Here is a 16670-nt window from a genome sequence, read left to right as displayed (position 1 = left end):
GTCCCAACTGATTTCAAGAAGCATTAGTCACCACATTAATTTGTTTCCCATCAACTGATTTACTGTATGAGTGATTCATATCACATTTTTTTTTTCTGTGCAAAATGCCCAAACAGGAAATAACTTGCATAATACAATAAAACGAATAACTGCATAGGCCTACAACTAAATTACACAAGATTGATGTTTATAAAATGCTTAATATATCATTATAAAATGCATACATACATAAAGTATGACGTATTATGTGTAATAAAAGCATATTGTTGAAAGATTTTTGACCAGTAAAAGTGTTAGAATGAGAATGTCTCTAGTACCACCCCACAACCAAAGTTTATTGGCTATTTAAACAAAGAGTCTTTCGATTCACCCTGCCCATAGACTGTATAAAAACATGCCCTGGGTCTCAATGTTCATACTATCCATCCTAAATAGTATGTAAGATGAGAATAAGTGTGTCCCAAAGCCAGTGCCGGCCCTAGTGTTTTGGGGGCCCTAAGCAGATTTTTAAAAGGGGCTCCTATACCTATAGTTTCACCTAACCACCCGCATCCCATCCCAATGTACACATCCTACGCTGTAAAAATGCATATGCAGTAAAAACACTTTTTTGTAAAACACTACTCTGGCCCTTCAACTAATTAAAGTTGTCTGTGGAGTTTAAAATCAGGATATGGTGTCACACCGGAGGACAACGTTTTCAGTGACATAATGTATCAAGTTCATATGCTGTTAGAAATATATGTATGAAAAAATGATTGCCAATTACTAAAATAGACACTTTAAATTAAAGTAAAATTATGTCTGAGGTATTTATTAACAATTGTATGCTTTTCTCAATTTTAACTTTTCTTTTAGTTGTAATTTATTGAACATCCTTGAGACAGTCACACCATAGGAAAATTTTGAGATTTAGCTCAAAAATGTAAAATAATAATAATAATGAAACTAAAAAGGATAACTTATAATAACTTATAACAAATCCTATTATAGTGTGCATACTAATTACAGCCTAGATATTGTACGCAGCCTAATTTGCATGCATCAGGGAGCCGCAGCCGCTCTCAAACTGCTGGTATTGAAATTGCGTTTGAATATGCACGCACATCATTTTTAGTTTCGCTTTACATTGCGTGTCCACGAACATTTTTAATTCATTCCTACGGAAGTACAGCTTCAGAAAACGCTCCAGCTTAGCTCTGCTGTTGCTCCCCCATCATCTGGCCTTACACCCGTGATTGCTGTCTGAACTCCTGACATGGGGCCCCCTGGTGGCCACGGGGGCCCTATGCAGCCGCTTATATCACTTATTAGGTAGGGCCGGCACTGCCCAAAGCATAGTATGTTGAAAAGAGTATACCAAAAGTCCCCGGATGGTCTTTTCAGGTCGATTTTTGAAGTGTGGATCCATGCACACTACAATGGCTAAAATTGCCCACAATCCATTGCGCTTTGGCGAAGGATTCGGTCCAGAACTACAAACATGAATAAAACGCTTTAGAAAAACTACAAATGTGGCGGATGCACGTGATCGACGGTTAGGTAGAGAGGTTAACAAAAAGGGGTTTGAGTTACTAATAATCAACATTTAACCTAGTAAAAAAATATTTATTTATTGTTATCCATGTTATATTTCATCTGCAAGAGCAAGTTGAACTTTTATAAACATCCATTTGGTTGTTAACTTTTAAATGCATCATTATGCAGAAAACATGAGCAGAGTTCTCCGCATGAAAGACCCGTGACCGACAGATCAACGAGCTACTTCTTTTCTCTCCAGTACGGTAGGAAGTTAAATAAAAAGAAATGTGGAGGATGTTAACTGTAACAAGATGACTGACAGGCCAATTTACAGTGACAGGGTCCATGTCCCAAAGCTTGCCTACTCTTCTACTACACACTCAAAGGTGTGTACTTTTTCTTCACCAAAAGAGTACATACTTTAAGGGCGTAGTATAAGTAGGCACATTGAGACCAGGGTCTGGACATAGTGTCCGTGATGTCACCCGTAGGCTTCCGAAGAGCGCTTTTGAAGCTCAAAGTGGGTGGAGGCGGCCATTGCCATCTTGGCAGCACATCATCGCGCCTCACTCCCGGTTAATCGAAAATGGGCAAAGAGGTGGGAGCTGGTTCCTGAAACCACACCAACCTAGCTTGACGGCAGTGTCATCAGTGGCAATGTAGCCTACCTGTCACTCAAGTGGCCACGCCCTTAATTATGCAGAATTTAAACGGATGAGTTATAAAAAAAAAAAATCACCCCTCTCACAGTTGTCATGAAGGGCAAAATTAGCTATATAGACCAAAACAATTTTTTGAACCAGGCTGTAAACATTTTTTTCTGCTGTAAAGTATGGAGACAGATAAGTCTCAAATATAATTCACGCAAAAAACACGATTCACACATGTGTAGACAATTTTTACATGCATGAAACCTAATTCACGTACACACAAAAAAAATTCACGTGCGTGAAAAAAAATATATATTCACAAAAAGCAATTCACATGCGCAAAATAAAAAATATTATTCATAAAATACATTTCACAAATGCAAAACACAATTCGTAGATATACAACTGTGCACAAAAACCTTTGAATGTTTAAAATGTTCGAGTGTCTGAATGTACAAATCGTCATTTACTACGAATCCACTCGGATTTGTGTGGTGTGTGTTTTTGAGACTTTCCTGGCAGAGCGCTCTTCCCACGTGGGTCTGTCGTACTCTTTAGCCAATCAGATGCGAGCTTACCATTCAACCAATCATATCATAAGCCACTGAGAGTGCATTCAAGGAGCACGATTCTGCGCACCTTTTGCGCAATATGGATTAATTAGAACGGAAATTAAGCCTTTACATCAATAATCCCATAGACAGTAAAAAGAAATGGACACAGCGACCCAATTGGAACTCAATTGAGACAAGTGAAGCCCATTTTTAGCAATTTTTAGAACTTCCGTTTCTGACGCGCAGACTCAAACTAAGCTTGATGACGGTCAGCAACCTGTCTGACAGATGTAAATCTTCTAGTAGCTGTGCATGCAAACTGCCATCGTTAATCTTGCAGAGACGGCGAGCTTGAGCGGGGAGTTCTTTGGCGTGAGTGAGCAGAAGTATTCTGATTAATTATTTTGTATAGTATTTTAAAATGTAATGCCAGGGCTTCTATGGGCTTCTCTCTTGACGTCTCCCGATTGCCTGCGAGCTTCTGAATGCACTCTCGGTGGCTTATGATATGATTGGTTGAATGTTAAGCTCGCATCTGATTGGCTAAAGAGTACGACAGACCCACGTGGGAAGAGAGCTCTGCCAGGAAAGTCTCAAAAACACACACACAAATCCGAGTGGATTCATAGTAAATGACGATTTGTACATTCAGACACTCGTACATTTTAAACATTCAAAGGTTTTTGTGCACAGTTGTATATCTACGAATTTGTTTTTGCATTTGTGAAATGTATTTTATGAATATATAATTTTATTTGCGCATGTGAATTGCTTTTTGTGAATATATATTTTTTTTTCACGCACGTGAATTTTTTTTGTGTGTACGTGAATTAGGTTTCATGCATGTGAAATTGTCTATGCATGTGTGAATCATGTTTTTTGCGTGAATTATATTTGAGACTTATCTGTCTCCATAGTAAAGTTGGTCATTTTAACATGGGGAGTCTATGGGACTGACTCCCTTTTGCAGCCAGCCTCTAGTGGCCAGCTGACGAATTACAATTTAAGACACTTCATTGTTGGCTTCACGAGAGAGAGCCCCGCCTCTGTTTTCATGTATTTTAGCCAATCAAGGTGGGATTAGCTGGAAGATCGGGGTGTGTTTGAGAAACCTGTTTGGAAACAACAGTCAAGCAAACCCTGTCAAAAGAACTGCCTGTCCACACGGAGACGCGCTTCGCTGTATACACATACATTTTGTATCGGATAGGCGTTTCGTCCACATGGATCCGGCGTTTTGGGAGAGTGTGTGAACGAGTCGTTCGTTGTAGGTTTTGAAAAGTGATTTTTGTTAAATAAAATATCTCCTTTTGAATTGGACTTTGAGCTTTGTTACTTTGCAGAACTTTTTTATGCTCAAACAGCAACATTACAGACTTTCTAAAGTTGAAAAAGTGAAAAACCGTAATAGGACCCCTTTAATTTTGTCCCCTCTCTTCACAGTCTACAAACTCTTCCCCTATTTCCTCTACCACAAGAATATGCTTTTGTTCCTAAGTGCCGTCCTGATGGTGCTTCACTGTAGTGGGCTGGAGCGAGGGATCGGAACGGTCAGATTCCTCTTCCGGTCACTGCTGCTGTCGTCCATCAGTGGACTCCTTCATGTGCTGCTGGAATCACTGCTCTTCTCCCCATCCAATAGGAGCTCAGTAAACGGGCTCGTCCCAGTAGCTCTGTCTGTCCTGGGAATGATGACCATCAATTCTGTTATGCGGAAGGCGTATATAATGGGTGTCAGTGTGCCTACTGCATCTCTCCCCTGGATAATTCTAATAATTATAAGCCTGTTCTTTCCAAACACTGTCTTCCTTTGCAACGTCCTGGCCATTGTTACTGGAATTGTACGTATCCTTATTCTTAAATGTATAGAATACTTCAGTTTTTTTTTTCTTTCATACTACAGACCTTGATTTTGAAGTTGACAATCCTATGATGTAGTTTAATCAGTGATAGTGTATTTTTAATCTATTCGTTAACTTAGTACTTTAGATGTAATGGGGTGGTTTTCATTGTTAGAGATGTCAGAATCTAGAGCTTCTGTCTTGGAGAAGAAGTTCCCTTTTCGCTTGCTAAAGCACATACCTGGGTTGTCCAATTTATCCCTGCATCGACCGTAGAGCGCAAAAAAGCCACTTGACCTCACATGAGTAATCAATGCCACAATGACAAGTGGTCGCCGTATTGTTCACTTTATGGTGTCATATTGCAATATGAAAAAGGTTAAGAATGCATAATTTATCTTCCTCATCTTGAGCAGCTGGATGATGCATTTCAGGCTTTTTTTTATTGGTTATTACTGGTATCAATTTAGCATTATGTATTTGTTGATATTTGTGGCAAAGCCTGTTTAATTAATGAAAGCCTGTTTAACAGAGACTGTTTAAAAGAATTTGAGAAACATTTATTTTGAGATTGTGTCAGTTGGTTCTATATGGAGGTTATTGATTTTATTTATGCAGGTCTTTAAAAAAAATAGTACACCCAAAAACTTTGAATAATGTTGGTAATCAAACAGATTTGATTCCTGTTGCCTTAAGTTGGACAAAAATTGAAATGGGAGTCAATGGGAACCCAAACAGTTTGGTTCCCAACATTCTTCTTCAGAAAATCTTCTTTTATGTTTCTCAGAAGAAAAGTCACACAGTTTAAAAAAAAAAAAAAGACATGAGGGTGAGTAAATGATGATAGAATTGTCATATTTTTGGGTGGACTATCCCTAAAACCAATACATGTTTTGATTTTTTCTCAGTGTATTTTCTGCCTTTAAAAATATCTGTAATTCCAGAGACGCTCCACCAGGTTCGTACCCTTTCCAGGCCTACGCTCCAGTGAATGCTGTCAATGGTCAAGTTACAGGACGCCTTCCTAACACATTTGATGGTTGGCCCGGTTTCACTGTATCCTCAACAGCAATACACATTTACATCGCCTTACGCTGGAGTGGGCATTGGTCACAATTACGGTCATAGTCATAGCCATAGCCATGGACATCATCATGGGCACAGCCATCACACCGGCAGCCCGTGGATGCCCATGTCCCCATACGCTCAGCATCAGTTCAGGCCTCCAGTTAACCTGACAGGACAGCCCTTCACTAAACTACCTCAGCCAGGAGTGCCATTTACACCTCCGATCTCACAGCCAAAGTCTGGAGTGCCTGTCTTTCCCACAACTCCTCCTGGAGCCTCTGTGCCTTTGTCATCCTAGAGATTTGATGCCTTATCTGCAGGTTTTTTTGTTTGTTCTTTCTTCTGATACCTTAAGTCTTGTTCCTAGAATTCAAACTGTTCCAGATGTGCAATTTTGCAACCTGGATGATGTTTAACTTGTTTTTAATTTTATACAGTTGCTGTTTTGCTACATAACATTTTGTACCTTAAATTAAAACTGAATTGAGTAAAACATTTTTGTTTTAATAAATTCTTTAGCCAGTTTATATTACTGCAGTATTTTTTTAAACATCACATTTTGAGGCCAGACAGTGTTTGTGCAAATTCTTTATTTGTCAAACATTGTATGACTAAGATCATAATTGCACAAATCATCTGACATCACAATGATGTCCAAGCAATATTAATGCATTAAGTTTTAAAATTTAACAAATGCAAGCTTGTCTCATTTTAAAACCACAATGCTGAGCATTTTGATGCAATTGCAGCTTTGGCTCACTAGGGGGATGAATTGAGGAGTCAATTCTATAATCATAAGTAGAAATCAGTGGAAAAGACATACCAATCAAGAAAATCCTTAAAAAAAATTAAAGACCTTACTTTTCTTTTAATAAATGCACCTGTTAAAATGTTAGGAAAATACGTATATTTAATATATTCCTATGACCAGTAACACCTGACCAGTTTGCTAAACCTTTAAAAAACTGACTAACAGAATGTAACACTTCACTCATTGATGGGAGTCATGTTGATTGCATAATTACTCATTCAGCTGCTACTTAACATTAGTGTGAAATAATGTACAAAAAGAGTGGCAGAACATCTTGAAACAGCAAGAAATAAGGGAATGAACAAACATCACATGATCAAAAAAACACAACTGACCTAAAATGTTAATTTCCTGTTTTGATACAGTGTCACAAAAACAAAATCTAGTGTTTTACAGTACGTCACAAAATGATACTTGCAGTTTTTTCACAAAGAGATAAAACAATAGAAAGAGTGACAAAATTTATATGAATATTCTTTATAAGGCCTCGCTCAAAAAAGAGAGAATTTTGCATCTTTGACCTACATTTGCATATACAGTACATGAACATCCAATACAAATTCAGTCATATCAGTTTCCTGTTGCAGTAGGTTGAATATCATAAAACTCATCTAAAGGAAGAATGTTTAAACCGTGCGTTTGTGTAATGTGGGGAGTGCGGTATCTTTCATCAGAATTCTATTATATAAACTATAAATCAGTCCAGACACATTCTTGATTAATGTTTTAGCTCTAGCATTTGGAGAAATGATGGTTTGAGGTAAAGTGGCAAACATTGGTTTATCAGTTAGCTTAGCTCCAAACATCCTGTGAGTAACGGCCCTTGGTCATCAGCTTCTTGAAATAGTCCACAGCTTGAGTGTGCGTCAGGCCGCCCACCTGCCTCTGCAATCTCATAGAAGGCCGTGTGCACGTCCCGAGCCATGTTACGTGCATCTCTGCAAGGACACATATTCTCATTACATATGCAAGCAAAAATGCTGCTGGAAAGAGATGCTGTGGTTTTTAAAGATACAATATGATACTGGTGAATGGCAGTATTGACCACTTTATGCAAGCAAAATCATATAATTATAGGGAAGCACTATAATTATTTCAGGCTGTTTATTGTTCTACTGAAATCCTGCCAGTTAACTATTAGTGCGGATTCATAAGAATGTTATTCATCTGTGATAGAAGCAACTTCTGGTTCTTACCCACAAACGTAGATGTGGGCATTATTTGAATGAATGAGCTTCCACAACTGCTCCTTGTTTTTCTTCAGAAGATGTTGCACATAGATCTGTAAAAACAACAGCACAGTCCACAGAATTACTCTTAAAAATGGAACTCTTTAATATTGTGAAAAACTATTAGTCTATTATGATAATGCTGGAGGACCAGTCATATTGGTTTGTTTAAGATGAATAAGTGGGAAAAAATAATAGTAATATTATGCATCTTAATATAATAATAATTATAATTATAATAATATGCATTTTTAAATTTGGATTAAAAAAATATATATAGTTTTCCAATATGGTAAGATTTTTAATTAGATCCCAATTAATTAATTATTAATTTACAGCAAAAACTGTAATATTGTGAAATATGATTGTAATATGTTTTAAAAAGTAATTTACTCCTAATTTTCAGCAGCCATTATATAAAAGCATATATGGATTTTTGAAAAAGTGTAATTCCTAGTTTTTTTTTATTTGTATTAGATTTGCTGTCTTCTGTCACAGTCCTCAAGTTAACTTTTTAAAACACTACTAATTTAATAACACTGTTAAACATAACATTAAGCACGTCTCAAAATGAATATCCATTATACAATATAAACAAATATAGGTTTTTTTTGCATATATAATATGTAATTTTAATATCATTAATTTGCAGCCATAACATGAAAATAATTTAGTTACTGGCCAGAGTTTTAATTTCAGTGCATCCCTAAGTCACTCACCTTGCGCTCCCTGGTCTCTGGGAAAAGGCAATGTTAAGCTGTGTCAGCACACCCACCCTCTCAAAACTCCTCCAGTTCCTGCTGGTACAGGAAGTCCTCATTCTTATGGCGACAACCAAAGTAAAGTATCGTCTCACCAACATCCTTCCCTGCAAAAATCTGAGTGAGATACCTTCGCTATATTATTACTCACAAGTTGTGTGTCAAAGCAAGTTTCGAGCTTCACCTTGTTCCTTCTGCCATGCTCTCTCCTGGTGAAGCCCATGAAGGGGGCGATGCCAGTGCCAGGCCAATCAATGATTACAGGATTACTGGGTTTTGAACGGCAGGCGGAATTGGGATCTCCTAAACATACATGGGAACGGTGTGCTTGTGGCCGTTCTCGGTCACTTCTTTGTTCTTAAAGCCGTTAGTGGCCACACCCTTGTAGACTCTTCCTGTCTCGGTGGTGTACTCGATCACCACAGCACAGATGTGGATAGAGTTTGGATGGACCTGACATGAGGGCGAAACAAAGTCTGTGTCAACCTCAAAAGTTTTTTAATTCAAGGTATAATATCAAGAACTGCAGTGTTTTACCTTGCTGGAGGAGGCGATGGAATAGTATCGAGCCTGAAGTCGGGGAAGGAGCTCACACAGGTGGTCTATAGGAGGGATCAGGGAAGGTAGATCCTCCTAAAATAGCCAATATGTTCCCTCTCAGAATCCAAAACCCAACTCTGATACAAAGCCTTAAAGGACCAATCAGATGGGTGAATAAAAATATTCAAGTTTTACTGTAGACTAGGATTACGTCAGTGATTATGATGTGATCCTAACCTTTCCTTCAGGTGAAGCTGACGCCATCTTGCGCATGTTCTCTTGTGTTCTTGAGGATCAGAAGCGTACTGTGCCAGGTCATACAGCACGTTTTTTGCGTGTTTGTTTGTTGATATCTAGGTAATGGCTCAGTGCTGTGCGGTAGGTGTGTGGTTGGACAGGGGAACGGATGCTTTTTATTGGATTCCTCTGCAGAATTGAAACACCATTAGCAACCATAGCATGTTATAATATGAATAAAAACATATTCTGATATGTTTAATTACACAATATGAATTTCAGATATTAGAACATACCATCCAGATTTTTGAGTGAGATTGCAGCATCAAGATCTACTCCAAGTCTCTCTCCTATTCTACTGACCACCACTGCATCATTTATGGGGTAAACAGCAACATGGTCTCCAGCATCATATCTGCCAAGTTTGGTAATCAACTGATTAATATGTGGATATTAAAAAAAACTGGACACTGCATGAATATATACTTTAATTTATTTAAACAGTTTTATAATTTATTTAAATTTTTTTTTTTTTTTTTTTAAGTAACAATATAACTCAAATGTCATGAACTAAAACTGAATTAAAACTATCAAGAACATGGACTATATTACACCCTAAAAACAAAAGAAGGAAAGAAATTATATTTAATATAAAGTAGAATAAATTTATTTGTATATAATAAAATTTTATTTATATTATGAAATACAATATAATTTTTAAATAAAAAAAATGAAACCAAGTTTAATTTTCTTTCTACATTTTTTTTCCCTGTTGTTGTTAGGGTAAAATGTGACCTGAAAATGTTTTCATGAGATGCACCCAACAAGTCAATTGTTACGCATACCTGATTTTAGAATCCATGATATCTAACTCGATGTGCATCAAGTGCCGGTTTCCTCCTTTGTTCAGCTTACGGTTAACAGAGACAAGTGCAAGGAAAGGATTCTTTGAATCAAACGGTCTACACAAATCAAATGAATAACAATGCAATTAGATCAAACGCTTTAGTATAACATTTCAGTATATCATTTAAAACATCAGACTCTAGCTAATCCTAAAAGAAAAAGTAATTTACAACTAAATAACTGAAATTGAAGGTCATTTAACTTACTTCTTAATGATAGAAGCCTCAAATTAACTCTCAGCTCAGGAGTGATCTTTTAAAATGCCAATCAGTGTCATATAATCACTTAGTTGAAAGGGATGAACTCACGGTTTCTGTGTCTGAAAGCTTTTGAGCCGCCCCATCTCTCCGGTGTAAACTTGATTCATATTGATGTCATTGTGAACTACCAGTTCAAACTGCCGAATGCTGAAAGAACACAAAAAGAATTTGGAGATCTCATCCAAGCCAGCATTTAAAGTCTTCAAAACACCTATGATGTTTAATAAGATGCAAAAACCTCTTCAAAGCAGGACAGGAGAGGTTTTTGTTATGGAAGAACATGATAAATGGATTTGGTTCCTCTAATATGGAGATGAGATACTGCATGTGTTGTGTGGCCACAAAATAACAGTCAGATAAACATCACGTTTGAATTAGACAATCTGACACAGCTCTGCTCTTTTAAATTTGACAATTTGTTACCTACCAATACAAGAAATTGTAAAAAGTGTGATTAAATCACAAGACAAGCACATGGAGAATAAAAAATAAAATAAAAATAATACCTGCTGTCTTCTCCATTGGCCTCCACTCCAAAGAACTCACATACCGCAGGCCAAAACTGCTCCTTCCAAGAGATAAAATCCTCCTCCAAGCTACAAATGATTTAAGATTAAATAATCCGGACAGGCAATGATTCATCCATTTTTTCTGTTCCAATCTGAAGGTTTTATTTACTCACTTGCTGTCGTCATCCCCGAGGCCCAGGTCAAAGACCCTTTTTCCCCCAAGTTCAGCAAGCCTCTTGTCCGTGTACTTGCCTGTGGCATTGAAATGCTCATATGTTTTATTTCCTAAACCAAATACCTAAGAAAATGAGCACAAAAATTAATCATTCAGTTTCTGCAAGTAGTTAATAAGACACAGAATGGAGAAAATCAACACATACAATACCTTAAAGGCTTAATATCGACTAATAGAATTAAAATTTTATTTTATTTTTGAAATGTGTGTTTTGTGTTTTATATGGTTTTAGGTTTTAATTTTAATTTTTTCTTTAATAAATTATAATTCTGTGAAACTGAGATACTGAGATACTAAACATTTTATTGAGGGAAAAAAATCTAGAAAATGCCTAGAAAAAGAACTTTTTATTCCAAAATGGTCCATTTACTTCAAAGCTTTGGCAAACTGAAATGGAAATTAAATTAAATAATGACTTTTGGAGAACAAAAAACATTTATGATTAAAATTGATTTCAATGCATTGGACTAAAATGCAAATGAATTATGCATTTGTCTGCAAGATCTTTGCTCCTTTTATCCTCCTCTGCCTATCTAGTCATATAACACTGAAGAGGCATAGCAGTGATGTTTCCAACCACATGTTTTATCACGCTGTCCCACCACAGCCACATAAAAGAATCTGAGGACTCCAGACTGAAACCACAAGGCTTTCTTCCAGGATACAGGTCCAACTTAAGGAGTCTGGGACACCTATGTCTCTAGAATCAAAAGATACAGAAGATCTAGTGATAGGGTTCCTTCTGAGAGAGTCCCACTAAGAGAGAGGTTCCACCTGGATGGAGCTCTAGCTTTGTTTGGCTAGGCCAGATGTTTCCATTTGGTGAGAGAGAACTGATGAGGATTCCATGGGCCCCTTAACTATGGAACAGCCTCAGGCTCAGGCTCGTTAAGAACTTAACTGACTGCCCAGGAAATAGGTACCACTCCATAAAAAGGCCAGGAATTTTGGAGGTTGCCCCATGCAATCTCTTGAGCTCCATTTACTCACCACAGAAATTACTCACAAAAAGAAACAAATTATCTTTCTGCACTTTTCTGATGTTGGATTATTACTCACAGCAAAATTGACCCCCTCTAGATCATCATCAGTCCCTTGCATCCAATCATAGAACTCCTGAGCATTGTCTGTGGGGTCTCCCTCTCCATAGGTTGCCATGCAGAACACAGCCATGGAATTAGGAATCTCTTTTAGTCTAGACAGCTCGGACTGCGAATGGGAGATTATAATGACAAAAATCAAAAGGATTGTGTAGTATTATTTTGTTATGTTGTTTGATTGATTTTTTTTTGTTTGTGTTCATTCAGGAGGAAATAATGGTGAAAGTACCATGTCATATTCCTCCGGGTCCACAGCCATGCCTTTCATGCCATAGCGATGGGCATCTTTCGCCAGCCTGTTAGCAAATTCCTCAGCAGTCCCTGTTTGGGATCCATAGAACACCACAACGTTTCGGTTCTAGAATGGGAAGGTATAGAAATCACACATAATGGAACTTTTTTTCATTGTTCAATGGGGTGAAATTTTCACCAATTATTTCAACTTTTTAGAATTTGACTGAAGTACTATGGTAATAAAATGTTCCTGAAAATCTCACCGTTTTCTTCATTTTCTCAATAAAGCTGGTCTCAGGTATTGGCGGTGATCTATAAAGAAAAAGAAGAAAACAAGAAAAAAGAAAGAAAGAACACACATGAGAAAAGGCATGCCAGACCAATTCTTTTGGTATTGAATAGAGGATTGAGCCATTAATTTCTCAGCCTTTTCCACACAGGAGAACTTCCTGAAGTTCATACCCCTCTGAGAGCACCACAGCATTAGAACACGTCTGCTTTCAGTCATTGTTCATTACAACTAATAAAACAACATATTTTCATGTTAATTCAACAAAGAACAGAAAGTAGTCTGCTAAGTGCAAAAACCTTACTTGAACATTGTAAGTTTGATATAATAATCTCTCAGTTTCTACTCTTTTCAATTTTTTTTATTTTTTATTTGTTTTACTTTCTATTCATCAAAAATCCTGAAAAAAAAGCAGCACAACTGTCAGCATCTTAGAATGTAAATTCAGCATTGTCATCACAGGAATAAACTACATTTAAAATATAATAAAATAAGTCATTTTATATTGTAATGATATTCACAATATTACAGTTTTTACAGCATTTTTGATCAAATTAACGCAGCCCTGGTGAGTAAAAGAGGTTTCTTTCAAAAACATATATCAGGGTTAGGGTATATAATCAAACTATCAAATGACTAAACACAACCATCGTTGCACTGGCAAAACAATAGATTCTACCCCTATATATTGTTTATAGCTCCAAAATAAAGAAAAAATTATCCCCTTTTCACAAAGAATCCATGCAGAATTTCACAAGACATTCCACAAAATAGTCATGCCTTTGTGCAAATGAAAATTAAAAACTTTTTGCACACCACTCATACAACAATGTGTTGCACTGTTAAGAAAATAAGCAATTCCTAAGAGCAAAAGTAATTACACAAATGTCATAATACCACCTGAAATATCTATCACAACAGAAGACACATCCGTCTGTCCCGGACTAACCTCTCTGCAGCGGCCAGTCTGTCCTGAGGCAAAGAGAACATGCATCCCATAACTGGGGAAAAGACTCTGTCCTTTAGGGTTCGGCATACAGAGCACTTTAGTCTCTAAGAGGTTCAGATCAAGCCCTCAGACAGCCTGAGAAAGTTCTTTGGGTTGTGTTAAATATCATTAGGAGGCTCTGTAGAAAACACATCACTCTTCAGTGCAGGAAAAGGGGGTGTGAAGCAGGCGAGGGTCTGAGACGGGCTCCCGTGCACGCTTATTCTCTCTGTCTCTCTCTCTCTCTCTCTCTCTCTCTCTCCTTTTATCTGGCCAGAGCACAGAGGTTGCAAAGCAACAGGAATATACAACATTTCCCATGGATCTCTGCAGCACAATGCTGTTACTGAACCCCCAGCCCATCCTAAACGCACACGAACATTATGCTGCGTTCAAGTCCTCCTGGGAAGTTCGTACTTACGAGTTGACAATTCGTAATTATGACGTCAGGTGTGTTCAAGTCAGTTTAGTCGGCACAAGATGGCGGTGTACCTTTTTTTTATAAATTACAAGAAAATACAACAGGGTTTGTTAACTCTGCTTATAGAAAATGAAGAGCAAAGAATTTGCATCAGGTGTGTTTTGCATTTTTAATTTTGTTTAATAATTTATGAAGCCACTTTAATCTGTATCGCATGAAAACTTATTAATTGTTATATTGCAATCCTGTCTATAAATTTCAACTAAAAAATTAGCGTCAACAACAGACTTCTCACTGACACGCCCCCAACTCGGAAACTCGGAGCTTAAAGAAAATTCTGAGTTTCCCATTAGTAATTACAACATTGTGGTGGCGTTCATGTGCGTTTAACTCGTAAATACAATGTATCCGACAAGACTTGAACGCAGCATAGTCTCAGACATCACGCCCACGGACTGCTGGCTAAACGTCTGATGCATATGGGACACAAAAGTGGAAACACTTCAGGAGTCTCAAAGTCGTCATCAGATTGGTTGAATTCTACAGGATTTCCACGAGACGTGTGTGTCTCGTTCTTTAACGTTCCGCCTGGAAACAAAGATACCGTGGCGCCAAACCCCCTCACGAAAAAAGAAAGTTTGTTTACAACTCTGACGACGAGCACTTATCAGGATCAACTAAACGCTGGATTTTCAAAAGTATGTGAAATATTTAAAGTTCACGGCATAGAATCTTTAAAATATGTCCAAGAGTTTTGCACACCGGTCTGTTATTGTGGCAACATTTCCACGCCCCTGAAACGTGACGCTGAACGAAACGAACTGTGATTGGCTGTTTGACATGTCGGTCAAACGGCCTCATGGGCGGGCCTTGGCCAATGAAAGCTGCCATGAATTCCAGACCTTCAGTCCGAAGGTCTGGCTACGCGAGACTACACGCACATAGACATGCAAAAAACTTGAATGCTCCTGCCAACGCAAACACATTCCCTCCTTTTCCCAGCCTAATAAAATACAAAATAGCACTAAAACAAAAGCCAATCTAAATTCCTGGATTTAATTAAGTTTTTATAAAAACTTTACAATGTGTTTCACTGCAGACCCCACATAAGAAATGCATTTGATTAAGACAACTAAAAAAGAAAGACTAGTGGAGTTGTTCAAGACTTTGGCAGGATGGCTTGGACTGGCTGTGATCCTTCAATGTGAGTAATGTGAACCAGGAAGCGGAGAGAACTGGAAGAGGTTATCCTTTCCTGCTCGCTAAACAGGTCTTCCTGACACAATAATTCTCAACTTATACATTATTTCCTCCTACATTCTTTACTATTGCTGTTGTTCCTTTTTTAGAAAACCTAATCAATAAATGGTCATTTATTCCTGTGATGTAAAGCTGCATTTTCAGCAGCTCAAGTTTTCAGTGTCACATGATCCTTCTGAAATCATTCTAACATGCTGATTTGGTGCTCAAAAAACACTTATTATTATTATCAATGTTTTGGTGCTTTATATTTTAGTGGAAATTGTGATACATTTATTGCATGATACTTTGATGAATAAAAAGTTCGAAAGAACAGCCTTTATTTGAAATAGATAAAGTTTGTATAATTATGTCTTTACTGTCACTTTTTATTCATTTAATGCATCCTTGCTGAATAAAAGTATTAATTTCTTTAAAAAAAATTTTTTTGAACAGTACCTTGGTGCTAAAGTCATCAGGCCTTTCATTGTTTTCTAGGGTGAATAGGTCACAAGATTAACACAAAACACTACAACTGACTAGCGAGGATTATGAGGAGCATTCAGGAACAATAACATCCCGTGACTCCATCTGAACAAACAGTGCTCATTTTCAACCTCAATCAATGCTTCTGTTTACTACACAGCTCACTTTAATGTTTAATATCACCAGCTAAGTCACTGGCGCGTCTGTTCAGAATTGTGAAAACCGAACAGGAAATTAACTTTTACCAACTTGACATGTATGAAAATTCATGGACAAAGATGTAGCTGTTGGCATTCACAATGACACATAACCACTGTGTATATGAACTGTGTCTCAGCTGCTGCAGACCATAATCCTGAGACAGAATGTAACGTACGCACGTTCTCTCAGTCCCATTATGTCAACACTTTGCAATGTTGGAGCCCATGACCAACTGAACCACAAAGTGCTTTAGGAACGAGCCATGGTGCAGAAACGATGCTTTGTTCGAACAAGGCCAAAGGTCTATGGGGAGAAAAATTATAAACAGGCCGTCCAATAAAAATATTATTGCAAATTTGAGCCCTATAACACAGTTTCTGCCATGGACTGTAAAGCTCATTTTGTACCTTTATTATTTGGATTTACACTGGAGGTTGAGGAGAGGTCCCCCATATGATTGTAAAGTGCTTTGGGTCTACAGCAATACACAATACAGTGCTATATAAATGCCTCATTCAATCATTCATTCATTCACTTTTGTGAATGCAAACACCATATACTGTGCTTGTGTTTCACAAGACTCTTCTTTA

At 37.5% G+C, this 16670-nt stretch overlaps 2 pseudogenes; one reads left to right on the top strand and one right to left on the bottom strand.

Annotated features, from left to right (window-relative positions):
- Positions 1–4233: 4233 nt before the first annotated feature.
- On the top strand, positions 4234–5932 carry LOC122146352 (annotated as a pseudogene).
- A 1115-nt stretch (positions 5933–7047) lies between these two features.
- On the bottom strand, positions 7048–14704 carry LOC122146461 (annotated as a pseudogene).
- Positions 14705–16670: the final 1966 nt, after the last annotated feature.

Source organism: Cyprinus carpio, chromosome A10, assembly GCF_018340385.1.
Source record: "Cyprinus carpio isolate SPL01 chromosome A10, ASM1834038v1, whole genome shotgun sequence".
Taxonomy (NCBI): Eukaryota; Metazoa; Chordata; class Actinopteri; order Cypriniformes; family Cyprinidae; genus Cyprinus; species Cyprinus carpio.
Note: the sequence above shows the minus strand (reverse complement) of the source record. Positions and strands in the feature narration are given on the sequence as shown.